The sequence below is a fragment of the Mytilus trossulus genome, chromosome 7 (assembly GCF_036588685.1).
Source record: "Mytilus trossulus isolate FHL-02 chromosome 7, PNRI_Mtr1.1.1.hap1, whole genome shotgun sequence".
In the NCBI taxonomy this organism is placed as follows: Eukaryota; Metazoa; Mollusca; class Bivalvia; order Mytilida; family Mytilidae; genus Mytilus; species Mytilus trossulus.
Genome location: NC_086379.1, coordinates 15,342,546 through 15,367,034, shown reverse-complemented (window position 1 = coordinate 15,367,034; position 24,489 = coordinate 15,342,546). Strand labels below are relative to the sequence as shown.

Genomic DNA, 24,489 nt, shown 5'->3' with positions numbered 1-24,489 from the left:
TTCCAGGTATAAATAATATTTTTATTATCAAACATTTATTCATAATGTTACTGTCAATGATAACTGAGAGTTTTATGATAATTTCCCTGCAACTGATCTGGGTTATGCAAATTTCAGTATCTGTACAGCTAAGGATATATACATGTATCAGCGATGATAACTTGTAATAAATTGCATACAGTGAAAGGGAGATGGCAAGATTCTTCATCTTTATTGTGTGTCTCATTCACTGCAAATATCTCAATTTCTTGTGCAATCAGTTGCTCTGTGCCTTTCACTGGTGCTAGAAAAAGAAACAGCATGACAATCAAATTTAAGCGTTCATATTTTTTCATTCTCTTTCCATCTTCAGTGTGGATTGAAACTGGAACAGATGTCTCCTCCATACTGGTACCAACAGCTGTTCATTGTCGAGGATTACTCTCTTTTTAACTCCATTTGTTAATTTCTACATCTTTTCCTCTTTGGCATTCTAAATTAAAAAAAAAGATAGAGTTGAATAGACTATTTGTCTTACTTGTAAACTTTACTTCCTACATGTATGCCATCTGAGACTACTATAACACATTTGTCAGAAAAAACACCACAGACAGCAGGCATTAAATTTTGGAACCACAAGTGCTTCAGACATAACCACCTTAGAGATGGGGTTCACCTAAATGACAAAGGGAATGAAGCATTTTTCTTCAGCATTAGACATGCAATGAACTCAGTGACCTATGTATAAAGTAATGGATATTACAGTAAACCTTATTCATTGGTATTCAAAGTCAGCAAATATTTAAATGTTATCATGTTGAAAAATAAACTTACCAATTTTATGCTTTGGTTCTTTTTTCTGATGGCTGTTCTTTTTCGGTTGTCCCAAACGGGATTTCTTTCGGAGAGGCATTTCTACAATAAATAAAATTATAATCAGTAACATTGAAAACTTACTTATGCTTCTAGACTATAAACATGATAAATGAATACTCAGAATAGGGTCTGCAACTTTACTTAAACAAACTAGTAGCCATGGTAAATTGATGGATTTGTTTAAAATGTGGACAAATTTTTCATTTGGGAGTCTTCATCATGATATGGGACCCCCCCCCCCCCCCCCACACACACACACACACACAAAAAGGGGTAAATAGCAGTATGCTGGTATATCAAATTATGACAAAGTAAACATTAGTAGAAAGAAGAAATACAAGGGAATGTTTTAATGCCATTTGGGAAAACAAATTATTCAACTGAATTATACCCTAGCACAACAGAAATTGACATTTTTCATTTGGGAGTCTTCATCATGGGGACCCCCCCCCCCCCCCCCACACACACACAAAAAGGGGTAAATAGCAGTATGCTGATATATCAAATTATGACAAAGTAAACATTAGTAGAAAGAAGAAATCCAAGGGAATGTTTTAATGCCATTTGGGAAAACAAATTATTCAACTGAATTATACCCTAGCACAACAGAAATTGACTCAAAATTTACATCAGCCATTTTGAAAACCGTCATGTGGTAAATCTCCCCACAAAAAGGGATAAATACCAGTTTGCTGGTATATCAAATTATGACAAAGTATACATCAGTGTGAAGAAAAAATATGAAAGAAAGTTTTAATACTATCTAGAAAGCCAACTGTTCTTCTGAATTTAACCTATTTACAAAATAACTCAAGTCGGTCTAACAAACTGAAAAGTCAAACGCGGTAAATTTTCAAGGTTTCATTTGTAAGTTTACGCTTATAAATTCACTAAACAAGGCTATTGTGAACATAATCAAACAATAATTAACATTTATAATTTTATTATTATACTTACTGATACATAAAACGCCTTAATAAGCCACATATGTTATTATTTTGCACCACGCTTGCAACAATGGCTGATCGTCCTTCTTGTCTAATCAGTCCGAATGCGCGCGCATCCGTGGACATCGTGAAAATACGATTTGACTGGCCAGTACAGAGAGTGACCAATCTCTGTGTTATAGTAGTCTCAGGTGTAACACTTATCAATTCAAAGTTTTAAAAAGTTTTGAAATTTTAGATTTTTGGAATTTTGATCAAAGTTTTAAAATATCAAAATTTCAAATTGTGTTAAAGTTTTGAAATTTTGAAATTTTAACCAAATTATTAAAATATCAAAATTCTAAATATTGTTTATAAATTTGATAGTTTAGAAGTTTGATCAAACTTTTAAATACTAAACCTAACGCGCAATTTTGATTATTTCACTTTTTGAAAGTTTGATTTTTTAAATGTTTGCTTAAAATATCAAAATAGAAAAGGGGCAATAAGAGGGATACCTGTAAAAAGCGAAACGAAAAAAAAGCGGAACGAAACGAAACATTATGAATTAAAAACATACTGATACTTAAAAGTTTATGTATGAAATAAAACGGACAGTTGTAAACGGTGTAAAATTGGAGGACAAAATTAATATTTCTTAAAGGAGCACTAGCTACGATATATATAAAAAAATAAAGTATATATTTTTTTAGATTTATCATTAATTAAATTGGAATAATGAAATAATAATTTGTTTTTAGCAATCAATTTGCTTTAATTTTGTTGAAATAAGCGATTATACATAATTTTTGACTGATTCACTTGCAAGTGAAAACGTCATCATCATTCTAACCGGTATTCATGTGAACTTAACTTAACCCTCTAGCTAGAGACTGACAACGCATGCATTGTACGTGAACTGGTTATTTAAAGAAAAAAAATGTCAACAATGAAAGTGAAACTACGGTAAATCGTTTGATTACTAATTCGATCCACATAAATCATTTCTTATACGGTTAAAAACAATGAGTAACTTATATTTTTAATCTATAAATTCAAATCAAACAGACCTATAAAAATCCAATTGCACGTGCTGGTTTAACCTATTCATATCTTTATTTGTGTTTACATCGCTTATATGGTCATCTGAGGTCAAATCGATAGTTAATTAGATGGCGTCTGGATTTAAATACACACGAAACGAACCTACATATCATCTACCCCATGCTCTGTAAACTGTTTATTTTAAACGTTTGATAGATTGGATAAATTTTTTACATTGTTATTAATCAAATATGAGAATTTGAGTCAAATTGGTGACCATGAATTTGACAGCTAGTGCCCCTTTAAAAGAAGATAATTTATTTAAAAACCAGACGTACGACTCTGATATTGACCATTTTACCTGCTGGTTTTTCTAGCACCCATATTTTAGGAGAAACAGGAGTAACAGTAAAAACTGAACAACTCGCAGTAGGTCAAATAGTTTGTTTAGCATGTATATACATATATACATCATATATAAACGTATACCATAAACATTATTTTCACGAGCATTCATATTTATGTAATAGTTACCGCTGTACTACATTAAGCACCCAACTTGCATTCATGTTTATGTAATAGTTGCCGCTCTACTACATTAAGCACCCATCTATCCAGTTGTAGGTGTTGGCATTTTGAAAGTTTGAAAATTGTGTTCAAAAGTTTCTATCAGCGATAAATGGTAATCTTTTGGGGAACCAATATTTAGATAGTCCCTGTTTTTTTTTACTTGATACTACCACTAGGGGCTTCGATAATGGTACATTAAAATATTATGATCCCCAATTTGATGATATAATATTCTGTGCCAGCAGAGGACAAAAGAAAAATTATCCATGCCTTTTAGTGTTAAATTTTGAACCAGACAAGTTGATTAATAGCGATGAAAAACTTAATAAAATTGTTAGCGCTTCGACAAAACAACCTCACCCCACTTTTAAAGTTAAATGGTTGCTACCTTAAAGACAACGTTTGGACTGGTTATCATACACGTAGCTCCATGCATTTTATATATATATAGGTTCTAAATCAACCACTGTTTTACAATAGTAAACAAAAGGAATAGATTTTGTTGTATTAAAGAATATTATTGTCCCGTATTTGCATTTTGTTATTTGGGTATTTTTAAGTTTTCGTACGACAATCGACTTTGAGCAAACTAAAAGTACACATGTACACCCAGTCAGGATGGGGCGTGCAAAGAGAAGCCACACTGTCAGCTGCGTGATGGATTTTTTCCATTTTTGGCCGTACACCAATGTTGCCCTCGAAAAACCAGTACAATGTAAAACGCTGAATTTTAAGTAAAGAATTCACCAACGGAACGCTGAAACTGAAATTTGAAATTCAAGAAAAATAAGAACGAAACAATTAAAGAGGTGTTTGACCAAAGTGAAGTTAAAACATATTTAAATCCATTTATACGGGCAACTCTGTCCTCGGAAGTTGGATCTTACGTTTCTTCGTAATTTGTATGCAAACAACCTATTTTAAATTATCGATTTTTTGTTGTTGCCAGTGACAAATATTTCATGAATGTTCCGAAACAAATTTAAAATAAGATAAGATTAGCAATAAATGCAGCAGGGAGAGAGTGTGCATAATGAAGACATATAAAACCTTTCAATCAGTTTAATTGAGGTCTGAAGCTGGCGTATGACAGTAACTGCTAGCCTTATGTATAGTAGTCCTTTGTTATTTTATTATCATTGTCATGTTGATTAGTTTCTTAGTTTGTTTCCTATTCTGACATAGGACTTGTAGTTCCTATTGAAGTGCGCTTTACTGTTCGTATTACTGTGTGTTTTTCATTCTTTATTGGCTAGAGGTTTAGGGGAGGGTTGTGATCTCACGAAACATGTTAAACCCCTTCGCATTTGTCACGCGCCTGTCCCAATCCAGGAGCCTCTGTCCTTCTTAGTCTTTCATATGATTTTGATTTTAGTTCATTGTTATATTTCGGAGTTTAGTATTACGTCTATAATCACTGAACCAGTACACTTTTTTGTCTACTAGGGGCCAGCTGAAACACGCCTAGCACAACTTTTATTGCGACGCTATATATTAAGTACTCCTTCCGTATCATGTCTTGGAACTGAAATAAATCATAAATGGCAATATATTATCATCATGCAATCGATAAACAAGAAAAGAAAACGTTTTAAGTTGTATGCGACCGAAGCGTTTTTTCTGGATCTAATTATATTTATTTTTTTGATAGATGCACAACCTTAAAATTTCAGGATACTGTTATCCCATGTGATGTCTAATATGTTTCATAAAAAAAACCCGACTTCTTCTTTTCATTATTTATTTTGTTATTAAGAATGATTTGATATATTTCATGCAATTTATTTATAACTAAGAATAGTTCTTATCAGAGCGGTGTTTACATCAGTGATTACAGGTACCCCTCTTGTCGCCCCTTTATATTTTTGATACTTTAATCAAACATTTAAAATCAAACTTTCAAAAAGTGAAATAATCAAAATTGCACGTTAGGTTTAGTATTTTAAAAGTTTGATCAAGTTTCTAAAATATCAAATTTATAAACGATATTTAGAATTTTGATATTTTAATAATTTGGTTAAAATTTCAAAATTTCAAAACTTTAACACAATTTGAAATTTTGATATTTTAAAACTTTGATCAAAATTCCAAAAATCTAAAATTTCAAAACTTTTTAAAACTTTGAATTGATAAGTGTTACACGGACCATAAATATATTATTGTTCTAAAATACAAGACAAATGAATGTAGCAACTGAATGTGAACTATGTTTCATTTTTTTTCTATCAATATTTTAACTTTCTTCTTAAAATTGTTTTCATTTGCATAATATTTTAATATTTATTTGGAATAAGTAATTTTAATAAAAAAAAATGTTTTCTTGTCGCTTCTTGTCTCTAATTAGTGAGACCGCTTGATTTATTGGTACGGCTATTGACATAAACTTGAATCAGTTTTGCTTTCGCCGTAAACGTTTGGCCATAAACCCAGCCGTACGTACGGTCATATATCTATTCGGTCTAGGTCATTTCGGTTCTTTTTGCCTTTTTATCTGAATGATGCCTATGTATATCAATGTTTTATGTGACTGGGAAATACTGAGGAACTTAGGGCCCCCCAAAGGTCGAATATTGCCAGGACCATGACCTGTTTAGGTTGTTTCGTAATGTCTTTAATATCGATTTTTGGAAAGTTTGCTATAGCCTACTTTCTATAGCCAGCCCATCGGCCTAAAACTTATGGTGACAGATTATCGCCATTTATTCTGATCCGAGATAATTTAGTACTAGTGTTTGAAAAGATTCTTTTAAAATTTTGAGTAACTTCTCATTTGACTGAAAAGATTACAGCTTTAATAAAAAAAAAAATTGAATGTTCACCGATGATTCAGATGAATTTAACTTCATTTTGAAAATGAGTATCTCAAACACTACTTCGCGGATCTGCCATACGCTGAAGAGAAAATCACAAGAAATCTACGCCAGATTGCGTCAGTTTCATTCATGAAAATTTCATGAATGAACATTTTCCGCTCTACTTTTACCTGTTTACTATGTACGTAGTACTACGTAAACGTGGTAAAAGCCCGAGAGTATCGAAAAAAATCGGGAATGAGGTGCAAGCCGTCGGATAATTGACAAGTGATAATGATTTTTTATAACAAAACACAGGTGATAGAATATAAAATACTCGATAATTATATGTCTAATGTCTCAGTATATATACGAGTACAGGTAAATACGGTACCGGCTTTCATAAAAAAGAATAATAATTTTAAGATGCATTGTTTTTGTCTATTTAACATCGATCGAAACTTCAAAGGATTTGATGCCAAAAATCAGTTGAAAACTTTTTTTAAATACATTCTAATGTGGATATAAGGGCCTTCACTCGTTCAGCATGCTCAAGTGGATCAAACTGACAGCAGAATAAACATTGACCAACGTCAATTCTTCTTCAGTCTTCTTCCAATAATTTACATCATACCACCTCTGGTGTATTATCGCAAATTCGTATCATATAGCATCCATATTAAAAGCAACCAGGTTAGCATCTACTTCTTGAATACCATAGGTCAGGGTATTAAGACAAGTGCTGTAGAAATGATTAAGGTTCTTGAAATTATGATGACGTGTACCCTTTGGCTTAAATGGCTGCATTTCACCTCAAAATGTATATAGATTACAGACAAACATGTGCATGGCATGCCCTTTTTTAACAGAAATTCAATTGCTTTGTCATCCAAACACATAGGCAATGATTACCATAATATATCAAACGAATGGCTTACAACAAAAAAAGTTCACTTTCTTTACAGTTGTATTGATTTAAGTTACTGTAACTGTCTTATTTATAAGTAAGGATGCAGTATTTTTTGCAAAGAACCAATGCTATCCAAACGAGTTCAAAGAATGAAAATGTATTAATAACTATAGGCCACTCTAAAGGTCGTCAATAATGAGAAATGTTAACGTTTGTACCATATACATGTAGAAAGCTTTAACAGGCCCCGATATGAAACATATGGAACAATTCAAACAAACAAAAACTTACGTGTTAATTTACTAAAAACAAATATGAAGGACTTAAACCAATAGAAAAATACTAATTCACAGGCCCTTGAAGTTGACATGGCATGGTTTCTTAAAGAAATTAACAGAGCTTTCTGCATGTATATTTCATTATTTTAGATCATGACAGTTTAAGGTTGCAATCATGAGAAAATATCAAAACTTTTTATGATAAACATGAAAAAGAGATTTTTGATAATTACTGACGAGACAATAGTTTAGTTTAATACATCAAAGCTGTGTTGAAATACATATTTGAAATAATACACGTCTATAACCTTTTTGGAATAATACACAGCTAAAGTTGCAAACTTTCCAGAGGTGCTATCCAGCACTTTGATTTTTCTAATATGTTCAAGACAGCACGATTTGCAGATGACAATATCCTGTCTTACTGTGAAAGTAATGTAGTTACTTTAATTAAAACATTTGAAAATGACAGTGAAAAAAAGTTATATTTTAAAAATGGTTTTCCCAAACTTTTATCGGAATGCCAATCCGGCGAGTTTATCTGCAAGAACAGTATTATTTCAGTTGCTTATGTCATTACATATGTGATATATGTTACCAGCTCGTTACAATATTTTTTTAGGCAACTTATAAAATGCATCTTGATTTAAGCTCGATCTGTCAAAGATGATTTAACTCGGCCCGATAGGAGAGGGATTTTCACTATAGCTTGAAGTAAAGGTATATGTATGTGCCTAAAAGATTCCCTCACTATAGACCTTGGTTTCGCCATACATATTCGTGTCCAGTTTGATCCAAAAGTATATGAACATCTTCCTCTTTACTGCACAAAAAATCCCCTTAGGTCTATTCAATCGGTCGATTTATCATGTTTAATGCGTCATTAGTGGCCAATGTAAAATCTTGAAAATTGACCACGATGGGACAAAAAAAAACCGTTGCCCCAGGCCAACATTGTAAGTGTCCCCTGCTATATTGGATGCATCAACCGATATACGTCGTATAGCTGCTTCAGACTTTTAAATGCTCTGATAGAATACAAGATGCTAGTCAATCAGTTGTAAAACATGTAAAAGGTATAGAACAGAATAGAATAGAAATTTTATTTCCCTAATAACATGGCCCAAACAAGGCATAAAATCAGATACACATTGATTGATAATTGGCAACTTCAACAAAAAAATATAAGTGTAGACAAACATCTGCACATATATATAAAAAAAAAAATTAAACTATTGCTAGATACATAAAATCTTAATCCATTTTGAGGTTCGGAATATTAAAAAAAGAAAAGAATAATAAATAATTTTTTCCTTCATAAAACTGTAAATAGCGCATTTTTTTTATTTTGATGCAGCAAAACATAACGTTTTTTCCTCTATTCATGAACATTTGATAAATATGAGTTATTTCTTAATACAAATTGCATAATTTTTAATGATACTTATAAAATACAGAAATTACCGATTATTTGACAAAAAAAACAATTTGTGTTTATCTTTTAAAACAAAAAAGTTATGTCTTTCTCATGTTTTCTTTAAGAAAAAGAAAATACGGACACAATCTGAATTTTGAGCAAATATACGAAACTTCGACCTCATTTTACTCAAAAAGTAGTACATGAAGGTATATTTTTTATTACATATTTGATTTAATCAGGAGCAAATTTTCATCAACTTGTAAATACAGGTTCAAAACTATCGTATGCCCTTAATAACGTGTTAGGTATGAGTGCCAATGAGACAACTCTCCATCAACGTCATGATCTATAAAAGTAAACCATTATAGGTCAAGGTACGGTCTCCAACACGGAGCCTTGGCTCACACCGAACAGCAAGCTGTAAAGGGTCTCCAAAAAATACTAGTGTAAAACCATTCGAACGGGAAAACCAACGGTATAATCTACATTTATGAACACGAGAAACGCGAAACACTTATGAACATCATCACAAGACAACTTATGAACATCAGATTCCCTTATTAATATTACTTTTACTGTTTGGTTTGTTTTTGGTGATATCAATTCGATGTGGCTCTATACAAAAATAAAATACAAAACTGTAAGTAATTAAGCAACGAATTAGGTTGTCAAATTTGATACACATGATGTATGCCTTTTTGTGCTTCTTTGTTAAATATTTGTTTGTTTTATTGTCACAATAGTAACACAATGTTGACTGCTGTATCCCTATTTTTAATATTTTTCTCTATTATTTCTGTTTGTTTTGTTCACGCATTGTTGTCAATATTAATGGAATTTGATGCGACTGTCATACAAGTGAGACGTTAGCTTCCATTTTATGCATAAGACATGTACCAAGTCAGAGGTATGACAGTTGATATTTATTCGTTTGATGTAATTGTTCTTTTGATTTTGCCATTTGATTAGGGACTCTCCGTTTTGAATTTTCTTCGGAGCTCAGTATTTTTCTGATTTTACTTTTTTTTATTTACTTTTATATCCAGAAAAACTTTCCCTTAATGCACCGATTTGCCTGTACTGAGATGTGGTTTTGTAATGGAAAAAAACCCGGCCATATTCGGCAAGTTCACGAGTGCTACACAACAATGGGAAGTTTAAACATGTTAAACCTGTATAAGCATTTAGATAAGCATAATCATAATCTGAAATATATAAAATTCCAACCGCTCGAAACCGTTCAAAAACAACCAGGAGAATCGCACAAGCAATTTGAAAAATCACGCGAAGTTCGCGAATTGTTTTGGATAAAAAGACTTCAAACAGCTTATCCTCTCGGTCTAAATGATAAAATATTAGGGCAGGGGAACATATCTAAAACTCATATCGATGTCATTAATATTGTTGATAAACGACTTAGAAATAATAGGTCTCATGGTAAACGCAAGAACCGCAATCAACGTATTAAACGTGGCAATGAATAATGGCAGACATCAAGTATTATGCAAACTGGGTCAGATACCTATAAGTAAATTATATGCTATTTTTCTGGAGTGTGATAAAATTTCTTTTTTTATCCCATTTCATGAATACACCCGTATTATTACAGCCTTTTGTCATCACAGGCTTTTTCCTATTATTGATAAACCTGAAAATCATAAACGACATTTTCTCAAATTAAAATATATAAATAGAGGTATTGATTTTATTAATTTGTCTAGCATATTCAATGACTCTTCTGTCTATAGCTTAATACCTCCATATTTTGATAATATAGAACAACCCATTATTTCGTATTCTTATAAAAAACCGAGCAGAAATTTGATTTTCAATTATACGTCAATTACAACAGACGTCAATATAGAAAATAATGTTCCTTCCACTTGAGATTGCGAAACATCTAGTTTTAAATATGTTCCCTATGGTCATGTTATCACAGGAGACCTCAACATAGTCGATGACCGTGAAGTCATAACTTTTCTAAAGAAAGGACCGAAATACCGTCCTCCATCTACAATAGATTGGAAACAGTGTCGTCAGGTCATTAAAGACGCTCTGTCTGCCTATTGTAAAAATTGGTGCAAACGTGAAAAATCCGATAAAAAATCTTTAGACAGTTATTTGAATAAAATTATGAATACTGTTGATATTCGAATATCTCATTTAGAAAACAGTTCTGAAATTAATAATAGAAACCATGATATACCCATTTCTAGAATAAAAAACAAACTCAAGGTACTCGCAGAGCGGTTTGTGTTCGTTCCGGCAGACAAGGGCAGCAAATAATGTAGTGGTGGTGTGACGCATATACTACACGAAAGTTCTTCAAAACGAAATTATCAATTCCTCTACATTCAGGTCAGTGCGCACCACAGAGAGTCAAATCGTTAACAAGCATACCACTGCCACTGCCCAGCTTAAAGCATCTTCCGAACATTTGAAAGTCCCTACCATGTACTGGTTACCGAAATTACACAAAAAAACATTTAAATTCCGTTTCATCTCCGCTTCGAGTAAGTGTTATTCTACTAATCTATCAGTGCTTCTAACCACCTCCCTTACTACTATCAAAGAACTGGTTATTAACTTTTGTAATATAGCTTATGAAAATAATGGTATTAATTATTTTTGGAGTGTTAAAAATTCTTTAGAGGTTTTAGATAAAATACATGCTTTCAATGGTCCTTACAATTCTGTTGACAGTTATGATTTTTCTACTCTGTACACTACACTTCCACACAATCTTATAAAGAAAAAGTTTTTGTATTTGATAAAATGGTCTTTCGAAAAATCTCATTGTAATTTTATTTGCTGTAACTCGTTTAAGGCCTTTTTCTGTAACGAAAAAGGAAAGTATGCTAGATACACTTACTGGAAATGTGAGGATATGATTGAAGCTTTAAACTTTCTGCTTGATAACATTTATGTACGTTTCGGCGATAAAGTGTATCGTCAGGTAGTAGGTATTCCTATGGGCACCAACTGTGCCCCTTTAATAGCAGATTTATTTCTATATTGCTATGAATCTCAGTTTATGACCAAAGTCAGTAAAGACCCATCATTGTTACATTTGGTTGATACATTCAAAAATACCTACCGTTATCTGGATGATATTTTTTCGTTGAATAATCCAGAGTTCTCTAAATATACTTCAGAAATTTACCCAAACGAACTTACTTTAACTAAATCTAACATAAACAGCAGCAGTTGTCCTTTTCTAGATTTAGACATTTCAATTTCAAACGGGAAACTTCACACTAAAATTTACGACAAAAGAGACGATTTTTCATTTCCTCTAGTTAATTTTCCTTTTTTAAACGGCGATGTGCCTTTGGCTCCATCATACGGTGTTTATATATCGCAACTCGTTCGGTTTGCCCGTGTGTGTTCTGATGTCATAGATTTTAACGAACGTAATCAATGCATCACTGGTAAATTGTTGTGTCAGGGATTTCGATACCATAAATTACTTAAAACTTTTACTAAATTCTTTCATAGATACAAAGATGTGATAAGTAAATTTGGCTATACCTGTAGAAAGCTTATTAAAAATGATATTTCACATCCTTAATTTTATGGTAATATTGTACTTAAAGCGAGGAAATCACTATGTGATCCTTGTAAACTCATCGAACCTTTAAACAAACTTATAAGTAAGGGTTATCGTACCAATATTGTAATTAGATCTCTGAATATAGTTCACATTGGCACTAATATTGATTTTGTCATTAGCAAATTAAAACATAACTAAATTTCATTATCTTTTGAGGCGAGATGTATAGAGACACAGCCACGTTAACTTTTATTTCTATAGAAGTCGCTCTTCACTATACTACTACCTGTCGATACATTTATTTTTGGCATTGCACAAGTCATGTCTTCTTTGACTATTAATGACGTTAAAATACTAAATCCCCTGTGATGTGTTTTAGTCGATTTTAGTCTCTGATGCATGATTTTCTACTATTAATTGGTTTTGGCTTTTAACTAGCTGTCAGTAACTGCGAGTACTCTCAAATCGTATTTTTTTGTTAATTCGACCTGTTGATACTGTTTATAATGCTTTTTTGTTATTTTTTATTTATATGGATCTTGTCTGTACACCAGCTTTGATTATTTGTAATATCTTCAATTTTTCACTTATTCTTACAACATTTGTATAAACTTCAAGATTATAAAAAACCGGGTTTTTTTCTAAAGTGAACATTGATTGGTTAAATACCGGTATTTCTCAGCGTGTTTGAATTTGTTTGTTAGCTTTTTGGTCATGAATGTTTGTCTCTAATATTTAATTAACTATGCATTTGTATTCAGATATCGCAGATCAAATTTATTCGTTCATTGTGTAATCATACGTTTTTTGATTGAGTTAAGTCTGCCAATTGATATTTTATCGTATGTTTTTCTATGTTGTGATGTTATGCTATTGTTTCAAAAAAAGGGAGAAGGTTTGGATCCATTAAAACGTTTAATCCCGCTGCAAATGTTTGCACCTGTCCTTAGTCAGGAATCTGATGTACAGTAGTTGTCGTTTGTTTATGTAATATATACGTGTTTCTCGTTTCTCGTTTTGTTTATATAGATTAGACCGTTGGTTTTCCCGTTTGAATGGTTTTACACTAGTAATTTTGGGGCCCTTTATAGCTTGTTGTTTGGTGTGAGCCAAGGCTCCGTGTTGAAGGTCGTACTTTAACCTATAATGGTTTACTTTTTAAATTGTTATTTGGATGGAGAGTTGTCTCATTGGCACTCACACCACATCTTCCTATATCTATAAACCTGTACAGCTTTAGACGTAAAACGAAAGTAAGACATAGGAATTTCCCATATCCCTTGGTGATTCCACAACAAACAACAAACAGTCTTTTTTTGCACTGTTAGACGAATAGGAAAACACAGATTTAGTTTTTGAAATCACGATTTTTGTTTTATTGTATAGTTTCAAAGCAGTCTATTTTCCATTCAGTAGTGCAACACATATTGTGGAAAATATGTAAATGTTAGCATGTATAACCAGTGAGGCGTTTATGTTTATAAATATCGTAAATTGTAAATATAATACTTGGATTCAAGCTGTTGGTGGTATTTTCAACGAACTTAAATACACTTGCACGGTCGGTAAGAACATTTTAAAGATTTTAACTCATTTTATATATAACATGTATAACCATGGTCGAACATTTGTCGAATACTTCAAGAGGGACGAAAGATACCAAAGGGACAATCAAACTCATAAATCTAAAACAAACTGACAACGTCATGGCTAAAAATGAAAAAGACAAAAAAAAAACCAATTGTACACATGACACAACATAGAAAACTGAAAAAATAAACAACACGAACCCCACCAAAAACTAGGGGTGATCTCAGGTGCTCCGGAAGGGTAAGCAGATCCTGCTCCACATGTGGCACCCGTCGTGTTGCTTATGTGATTACAAATCCGGTAAATAGTCTAATTCGGTAGGTCACATTCATGAAAGGGAAGGGGATTGTAGTTACGACGTAAGGAACATATCCGATATCATTTGTGAAACGGTTATTCCATAACGGTCAACCAACTCGTTATGTCGTCCGTAAAATTTACGGCGGGATTATTTCAACTTCACCATTTGGAACTCTTGGTTTAATAGCTTCCTTGTTAGCAGTAACCCCCTATCAAGAAAATCAGGATAGGAAATGCAAGCACGGGAATATCGTATCAATTGGGAGATATATACCCCGTATGCAGGTGTTGCTGGAATGTTGCTACTTAGAAATGGAAAGTTCACAATTTGAAAGCTGAAATCATCTCTTTTGTCGTAAAGTTTTGTTTTCAACCGACCCTCATTGTCAATTTCTAGATGTAAGTCAAGATATGAAGCCGACTTATCTGTATCTGTAGTATCCTTTATCTCCAATTCGATGGGATAGATGCGTTCCACATAGTCACTAAATTTTGAATTGTTTAGTGAAAGAACGTCATCTATATAGCGCAAAGTAGAGTTAAAGGATATTGCTAACTTCTTTTCTTTCTTTCTAAGAAGTTCCTGCATGAAGTCAGCCTCAAAATAATAAAAAAACAATTCGACAAGTAGAGGGGCACAGTTTGTTCCCATTGGGATGCCGACAGTCTGTTGAAAAACACGTCCTCCGAACGTAACAAATATGTTTTCAATCAAGAAATCAATCATCTTGATAATATCGGTTTCAGAGAATTTTTTGTTTGAATCAGAGTGATTCTTTACAAAGTAGGATTTATCCCTCCCTAAGACAAGATACTTTTATCTATGTTGGCCATTCTTTTTTATGAAGCAAAGTAATACTAACTCTTTTAATTTGTCTTTTAGTTTTGAATGTGGAATACTTGTGTAAAGAGTAGAAAAGTCAAATGTTTTAATACTGTTACAAGATGAAAGATATTTATATTGTATGAACTATAAAAGATCTTTGCAATTTTTAGGTATCCACATCTGATTCACGCCACCTCTAGAATATGCAGTTTCACAATAACTTTGAAGCCCGTCTTTGATTGCTGTCAAACTGTTATTGGTAGTGGTGAGCAGCTGAGACATCAAGTACCCCACCCTATTCATATATTTTGTTTAATAAAAATATATACCTTGTAATAAATATCAATTAACAAAAACAGACACTCATATATATAGATATATTTGAATGCTTTTAATCTTTTGATACACTAATTAGTATATAGACCTTTTTGGGGTCCCGCTCATCATCCCATTTTTGTTTAGCAGCATCGCAGTCGTAATAATCACACTATGCACACCTTGCTTTTCCAATAAATTCTACACATCTTAAACACTTTCCTCTATTTGCCCCATTTACATCTAGATCTGTCATTTATACAAAAGTTTTTAATTGCACTGATGAAAAATACATTGCCGTCCCTCCTAAAAGGACACTGACACCTATTGTCACTATGGAAATCCTTGGATAATTGTTTTCATGTTTCATGTATGTACAAACCTTTGAATGTTAATAATGTACAGAAGTCAAAATGGTCGGATTAAGCATCTGTAACTAGCATCAGTGGATATACCACACAAGAATAATAGAGTTTAATTTGTTTGACAAATAGCTGATGCATTTACGAGTGAGGTTTAACCATGTTAACCGCATCAAAAATAAATACAGACATCTGATTAGTTTTAGATCACCCCGTATAACCCCGATACAAATGAATCCGGACGTTGACGCGTTCGAAGCGATAATCAGGACAACATTTGGGATGACAATAATTTCGAATGCCTCTCTAGAACTTATTTGAGTATATATACATATGTCAATGAGCATGTTAGATTATTTATTCAATTATACAATTGTTATAAGTTTTAGATATTGTATAAAACGTTTGATAAAACTGCTAGATGCAAAACGCACAGACATGGTGCAATTTCATACGGTTTATGATATAAACAATGCTGAATATCTTTTCGTGCATACACTTTTGCGTATTAATATCTTAAGCAATACTAAATAACCATACATATTTAACTACTAAGTGCCTTCAAATGGTCCCTAGAACTTAGAATAAACGCAATATAATAAAAAAAAAATATTCTCTTACTGTACATGTATTGTTCGTGTCACCAAATGTGTCGCGTTCGTTGTGCGTTTTGAAATAATCACTGTACAGTTCGTTGACAAAAACCGTCACAAATCACTTTCTTGTCAAGGTTTTGGAGATGGTGTCGGCGACCCTTTTTCTGTATTTTATTGTAAATGTTCATCTGTTAACTTAGTCAAAGTAGTTGAACTTAAAATATCTGTCATACAAAGCCAAAATTGAAATATTTAACCAGCGTACATCTGCTTGGAATGTTTCTATTGAAAATTTATACCACGTGAATCTGCCCCTGTTACCGGTTGGGATGACTTGCCACACCCAGTTGATACAAGTACATGTGCAGACCTTGCAAGAGTTAAATGGTACAGAAACAAGTTAGCACATCATGAGGATGGAAAATTGTCTCCAACAGATTACAGCTGGTATTGGGGTGATTTAGAAGGTGTAAGTTTTCAAATCGTGGTCAAACTAAAAAAAAATCAAATAAAAGATTTATGGAGATAAGTTAATTCAGGATACATATGTATTGATGATATTTTGTTTCCAATGATTGGAATTATCTAAAACTGGATTATTAAATGCATGTACTGTAAAGTTATGTTTCCAGTTAATTGCTTTAGGGACACATACTTTATTTCGGTCCTTTGCTTCAGTCTGGTTGACAATGTAAAGGTTGCCAGTAATAATGTGGACAGTCCGCTAATATTTGAATGGATAACCCGAGTTTTATCAGGAGGTTAAGAAATAAAGTAATCAAGAAAAAAATAAATATTCCTCTTACAAAAAAATTAGTCGATATGTTTGGTATAGGTTTGTTTTGGACGAATCCTTTAAAGATATGTTAAACATGCTAAGGAACTGTGACATGGATATTCGGGACCTATATGTATCACAAGAGAGGCACATCATAATGATCAATGATCTTCAGACTACAATTGGCAATCAAAGGACCATCAAGGAACAGCATCAAAATAAAATTCAGGAGCTGAATGTTTCCATTCAAAAAGGAGAATCTAAAGCACTGACATTAACGACTGAATTTTCGGAATACAAAGAATCTATAGAAAAATGTAAAGAGACGATTGAAACCTGTAAATCAGAAATAGACAAGATGGAAGTTATGATTGAAGGGATACAAGAAAAAGCTATGCACAAACAAAACCAAGTTGGTGATTTTACACATGAGTTATTCAGTTTAGAATGCAAATATGATAACAGGTTCAAAGAAATCAACGAGCAGTTTGCAACTTGTGTGAAAGAGATTGATGATATAAAGAAGGAGCATCATAATGAGGATGTCACATCAGGTAATTATATATAATATTGGTTTATTATTCAGTTATTGTTTAGTTATATTGTTGCAAAATATAACAAGGTACATATTACAATTGTTTAAGTAGATATAAATGTTTAAACATATCATTTATATACGATAAACCATACTTTTACAGCTTGTCGTAAATTAGAAGCTCATGGTAATACTTATAGTCATATAAAAGTAAAATCACAAAAAATACTGAACTTAAAGGAAAATCAATTCGGAAAGTCCATAATCACATGGCAAAATCAAATAACAAAACGCATCAAAAACGAATGGACAAGAACTGTCATATTCCTGACTTGGTACAGGTAAACCTCAAATTAAAAAAAAATGATGCATATATTTTGTTTTTATAACTAAATTGATAGTTTTCATTATAAAACCTTTCTACAAATACTTTTTTCTGAAGAAAAGTCTTTGATCTTACATTTAGATAAAGTTTACTTTTTTAATTGTTTGCTTCCAGGACGCAATTCGCCGACATATTTTCCCTATGCAAGCATAGTGACCTGAGCGTGACCCGTCTCGTAAAAATCCGATGATCGCAATACGCATGGATCTCTCATTGAAATAAACCGTTATCTGATTGTACATATTGTACGCATTCCAATTGTGAACTTTCCATTTCTAAGTAGCAACATTCATACGGGGTATATATCTCCCAACTGATACGATATTCCCGTGCTTGCATTTCCTATCATGATTTTCTTGATAGAGGGTTGCTGCTCACAGGGAAGCTATTAAACCAAGAGTTCCAAATGTCGAAAATCATCCCTTCGTAAATTTTACGGACGCCATCACGAGTTGGTTGACCGTTATGGAATAACCGTTTCACAAATGATATCGGATATATTCCCTACGTCGTAACACAATCCCCTTCCCTTTTGATGAATGTGAACTACCGAATAAAATTATTTACCGGATTTGTTATCACATAAGCAACACGACAAGTGCCACATGTGGAGCAGGATTTGCTTACCCTTCCGAAACACCTGAGATCACACCTACTTTTTGGTGGGGTTCGTGTTGTTTATTCTTTAGTTTTCTATGTTGTTTCATGTGTACTATTGTTTGTCTGTTTGTCTTTTTCATTTTTAGCCATGGCGTTTTCGATTTATGAGGTTTACTGTCCCTTTGGTATCTTTCGTCCTTCTTTTAAACACGTGCTCAATATCAATGCTTCTTTGTTGATATTTTACTATAAGGTGACAACTTCGGCTTCAAAACACGACAAATAATTAGCCGTCATATTAACACATCATAACAGACAAGAGAAACAAAAGTTGTCGATTATACGATATGTTTGCGTAAATGACGAAACCGTGCATAGAAGACTAAGCATATGATAAATACATGCATTGGTCCGAGAATTGAATAAACATTATTTTTCACCATTCACTCGTTTCATATGACTTTAATATATATATTTTCCAGGTGAAAGTAAACAGAACACACTCGAAGGTAACTATTCAGTTAAAGTTTCCAATTATTAGTGAGGATACAGACCTCATATTATCAGTTATTTGTTAGTTTATAGGAGTCAATGCTCATTGAGCTAATGTCTTTTATTTTATCAATTTAGTTTCAATAGTCTTGTAATCACTATTGTGAAAAGAAAATGTTGTTTTACAGATAGCCGTATAAGTCTTGTGACCAAACCAATTTTTAAAACCGAATTTCATCAATTTCAAACAAACAAATCAACCGTCGTCAATAGAAATCATCTTCTAAATTAAGCAGTTTCCACAATTATGTACAAGAAAAAGGAAAATCACAAAACTACTGAACTTAGAGGAAAATCAATTCGGAAAGTCCATAATCACATGGCAAAATCAAATAACAAAACGCATCAAACTCGAATGGACAAGAACTGTCTTATTCCTGGCTTGGTACAGGCATTTTCAAATGTAGAAAATGGTTGATTAAACCTGGTTTTATAGGCTAACCTTCTCACTTTAATAACAGTCTCATCAAATTCCGTCATTGCCTTGCAGCCAGATTTGTAACAAAATTTCTAATGGATAACCTCAATTATTCCAGTGATATACATGTAACAGACCTGTCCGAAACCTATAGTATGTTTATTTATCTTTGGTATTCGATGATGGAGAACGAACACTAGTACAAATATACCTATTCTGCAGATCGATGATATTCGGAATGGGATTTATATTTCTTATTTCAATTCAAAAGAAACTGTCTAGTAACAACCGATTTAAATACGATAAGAAAGAAAAAAATACCCTAAAATATTTTTGACATTTTGCTTCTTTAATGAATATAGTTCATGATTAAGAAAAAAAACCATATTTATTCAATGCTCTCCAACGTTGAACCTTATTTGGCCTTTTTTATTTTTTTAAAATTTGGTCTCTAGAGGCACTGGTGAGTCTTTTGTAGACAAAACGCGCGTCTGGCGTAAATACAAAATTTAATCCTGGTATCTATGACGAGTTTATTCAATTTTGGCATTGTTTTTATATATGTCCTGAAGATAATCAGCAATTTCCCGCAATCGCTTCATGACATCATCTATAAGTAACGGATAATATGTAGTTAATGTGACACAAATATTTCCACGAACTTGAGTTCTACAATTTTCACAATTGAATCATTCTCCGCATTGATAAATATATACTCATATGCTCCTGCTGCATGTAGGTTCTTGTTAGAAGTCTTTTGTTTTTTCCTGACATATGTTACAGCTCGTGCTTTTGCAATCCGTAATTGAGTTGTGCTGTGGTCATTTTTGTATTCTTTTCCTTAAGCTTCATTTTTGCTTTAATCTTTGTGTAAATACCATTTTGTTTTTCTTAGTTAAAATAGTTGTTGGCTTTATAGTGATTAAGAATATAACACAATGTTGACTGCATAATCTTATTTTTGACACTTTTGCCTTTTATGTCTGGTTTTTATGGTTTTTATACGACCGCAAAATTTGAAAAAAATTTCGTCGTATATTGCTATCACGTTGGCGTCGTCGTCGTCGTCGTCGTCGTCGTCCGAATACTTTTAGTTTTCGCACTGTAACTTTAGTAAAAGTGAATAGAAATCTATGAAATTTTAACAGAAGGTTAATGACCACAAAAGGAAGGGGTTGGGATTGATTTTGTGAGTTTTTATTCCAACATTTTAGAAATTAGGGGCCAAAAAGGGCCGAAATAAGCATTTTCTTGGTTTTCGCACAGTAACTTTAGTTTAAGTAAATAGAAATCTATGAAATTTTGACACAAGGTTTATGACCACAAAAGGAAGGTTGGAATTGACTTTGGGAGTTTTGGTTTCAACAGTTTAGGAATAAGGGGCCAAAAAAGGGTCAAAATAAGCATTATTCTTGGTTTTTGCACAATAACTTTAGTTTAAGTAAATAGAAATCTATGAAATTTAAACACAAGGTTTATGACCACAAAAGGAAGGTTGGTATTGATTTTGGGAGTTTTGGTCCCAACAGTTTAGGAATTTGGGGCCCAAAGGGTCCAAAATTAAACTTTGTTTGATTTTATCAAAAATTGAATAATTGGGGTTCTTTGATATGCCGAATCTAACTGTGTATGTAGATTCTTAATTTTTGGTCCCGTTTTCAAATTGGTTTACATTAAGGTCCAAAGGGCCCAAACTTAAACTTTGTTTGATTTTGACAAAAATTGAATCCTTGGGGTTCTTTGATATGCTGAATCTAAAAATGTACTTACATTTTTAATTATTGGCCCAGTTTTCAAGTTGGTCCAAATCGGGGTCCAAAATTAAACTTTGTTTGATTTCATCAAAAATTGAATAAATTGGGTTCTTTGATATTCCAAATCTAACTGTGTATGTAGATTCTTAATTTTTGGTCCAGTTTTCAAATTTGTCTACATTAAGGTCCAAAGGGTCCAAATCATAATGTGACATAAACCTATGTTGTGTCAACTATTTAATCACAATCCACATTAAAAGCTGTATCAAACTTAAAAGTTGTGTCCATACTTGTCCCATCTGTTCAGGGTTCTACATCTGCGGTCGTATTATGTTGCGCCCTGCGAAGCAACTGGTTTGTTGTTGTTTTTTTGGCACACTGTCGTCAACATGGTCTATATAATTGAATTCTATGTGACTGTCATGCAAGTGAGAGGTTTAGCTAGCTATGCAACCAGGCTTTATCCACAATTTTTACACAAGGAAATGCCTGTTCTAAGTGAGGTATACTACAGTTTTTATCCATTCGTTTACTTTGTTTGAGCTTTTGATTCTGACAATGAATAAAAGACTTTCCGTTTTGAATTTTCCTTTGAGTTATGTATTTTAATTATTTTACTTTTGAATATTGTAGGGTTTAAAGTGTATTTTGTAATATTCCGTTACTTCTATTCACATGTAATTCAAAGTATATTTCAGATGACACACACGCCCTTATTGATGAAGATATAAGAGAGGGCACATTTGTGACCATTAAAGCAGTTAGTGATGGCTTATTAATGCTAAAACAGAACGGAGTCTTATTGATGACTGGTCATGCAGGTACGGGGAAAGTCGGATCGGTCGTCATATTCTTCATCTATTTTGTAATGAGAATAGCTCGTACAAATGTATCAAGTTGAACACCATAAAGGAATGGGAAAATATGGTCAGTAGACAAAATAATGTCATAGTTTTACTTGATGACATTTTTGGTGAAACAAATTGTATTTATGATAGAGAGACAGACACACCAATTTTAGACAAGTTACATGCATATGTACGTAAAGGTAACTTTAAAGTCATTATAACAATCAGAGATACAGTCAAACGTCAATGATGGGAGGTGTTTGATAATCATAGGGTATTTAAGTATAACTTTATTGATCTAAGTTCAGACAAGTATAAACTTAGCAATAAAGAGAAACATAATATTCTAACCATATACATGAAAACAGTTCGTAACTCAGACTATTTGGAAGATAAAGGATTTACGGACTGTAATTGCGTTACGATTTTACGTCGCGCGGAAGTTCAGAAAATTATAACCAAAACTCCCGTCAAAGGATTTCCACTTGTAGTGTATCAGTTTGTCCATAATAACAAATATTTCCAGCTTGGAAGCAAATTTTTTGATAGGCCAACCGAAACGATACTAGAAGAAATCAATGAACTTAGACGAAAGGGGGAAATTGATAAGAAATGTATGATACAGTATGCAGTTATGGTCTACACAGCGGTAAATGAAAATCGAATTAACCTTGATGATAGCTTAAATTCTGATGAAGTTTTGAAAATTATCGATGAAATCTATGGAAAATCCACTGAATTGAAAAAATGCAATATATCAGATTCAGTTAAGGATATTTAAGGAAGTGTTTTAGTAAATATTCCTAATCAAAGATCATACAGGTTCCACCATCCAACACTTCAAGAGGGTGTCATCTTATCTTTTGCTCAGCTTGATGACGAAAATTTCAAAAAGATCATACCTTTACTCAGTTGGCCATTTTTCCTGAAAATGATAAAATCATATGATTACAAAGAAAAGGAGGGAGAGGTTGTATTAAGAATTCCAATTAACAGTTTTAGATTATTGGCTGATCGATTAGTAACTATATATAATGGGAAAATATGGAACAGTTTAACTAGTGCACACATTTTCATTCATCAGTTCATTCATACAGAAATATTCCTACAAGAAGATTGTCTCCTACTCGTTTATTTTCTAGAGTTTTTAGAAACAGAACACCACAATGATACACTTACCGAAAATATGATGAAATCAAATTCATTGTTTAGTTGTTATTTACACTTGAAGAGGAAAAGTGTCTTTATGGCCATCGTACTTGTTATTATAGCCAAATTGGAAAAGATGGTTGAAATTTATAACTTTGTACTGCTTAAATTTAACCAAGTTATCATAACCTGCGAAAATTATTTCTCCATTGATTACATGAAAACTGCTTTGGTTTCGTGTATGTATGAATGCTGTTCAACAAAAGATTTGAGAAGTGTAAAAGACACTTTTATTTCAGTAGAGGAAAACAAAATACCTGTCTTACTTGATCAAAGTATTAATGATAATTTTTCAAATATAGGAGTGACAGAAAACGCCTTCTTAGACAATGTTTATGAAATTAATGACACTAGGTGTATTTTTCTTACATTATGCATATGGGAGGCATATCAAGCATTTAATGTACCTGTGTTGGAATTCTTACTTTCAAAATACAATCGGACTCCATTTGATGTTAATTTATTTTTGAAAATGATTTATAGCAACCAAAATCTATATCAAGTGCTGAGAAAAAAGTCAAAATCATATATAATATCTTGTAAGTCACTGATATCAATTAAGTCATCTATATCGTATAAACAACTTATAGATGATAGATAGATTTTCAGACATAGAATTAGTTCATACTGACTTCATCTTAAGAGCTGCTTGCCACTTACAGATGCTTGATACAGTGGAGTATCTTGCATCAAGAAGTATTACATTTGATGTCATTTCATGTCTAAAAATATCGCTAGGTGTAAATGATGACCAGCAATTTAGTGAATATTTTACATACAATACAGACTTGTTTAATTTCCTTTTTTCAAAGATAGACAGTTCTTCAAAAGATTTGACTCATATTATACTGTTAGTTTTGCAGAAAATTAACGTCCCTGATTATGTATTTGACGCTTTCTTACACTTATGCCTGAATAATGTAGAGGTATTGACTTTGGCTTGCAAGAATGCACATGTTTATATTGCAAAGCAGCTAATGGACAAGGGCCAAGATGTGGACATTCAGGCAGCCCTAATTTCAACATGTATGAACATAGATATAAATCGTTTTTCGAATAGTTTATTCATTCGA

General features: G+C 32.6%; 1 long non-coding RNA gene across 1 annotated transcript; it reads right to left on the bottom strand.

The window, feature by feature from the left end:
- Nucleotides 1-1,944, bottom strand: LOC134724682 (uncharacterized). Its single transcript, XR_010108473.1, has 3 exons — nucleotides 1,813-1,944; nucleotides 814-894; nucleotides 1-472 (listed from the first exon to the last, which is right to left on the bottom strand). It is a non-coding gene; the product is annotated as an uncharacterized LOC134724682 (long non-coding RNA).
- Between the last annotated feature and the right edge of the window lie 22,545 nt (nucleotides 1,945-24,489).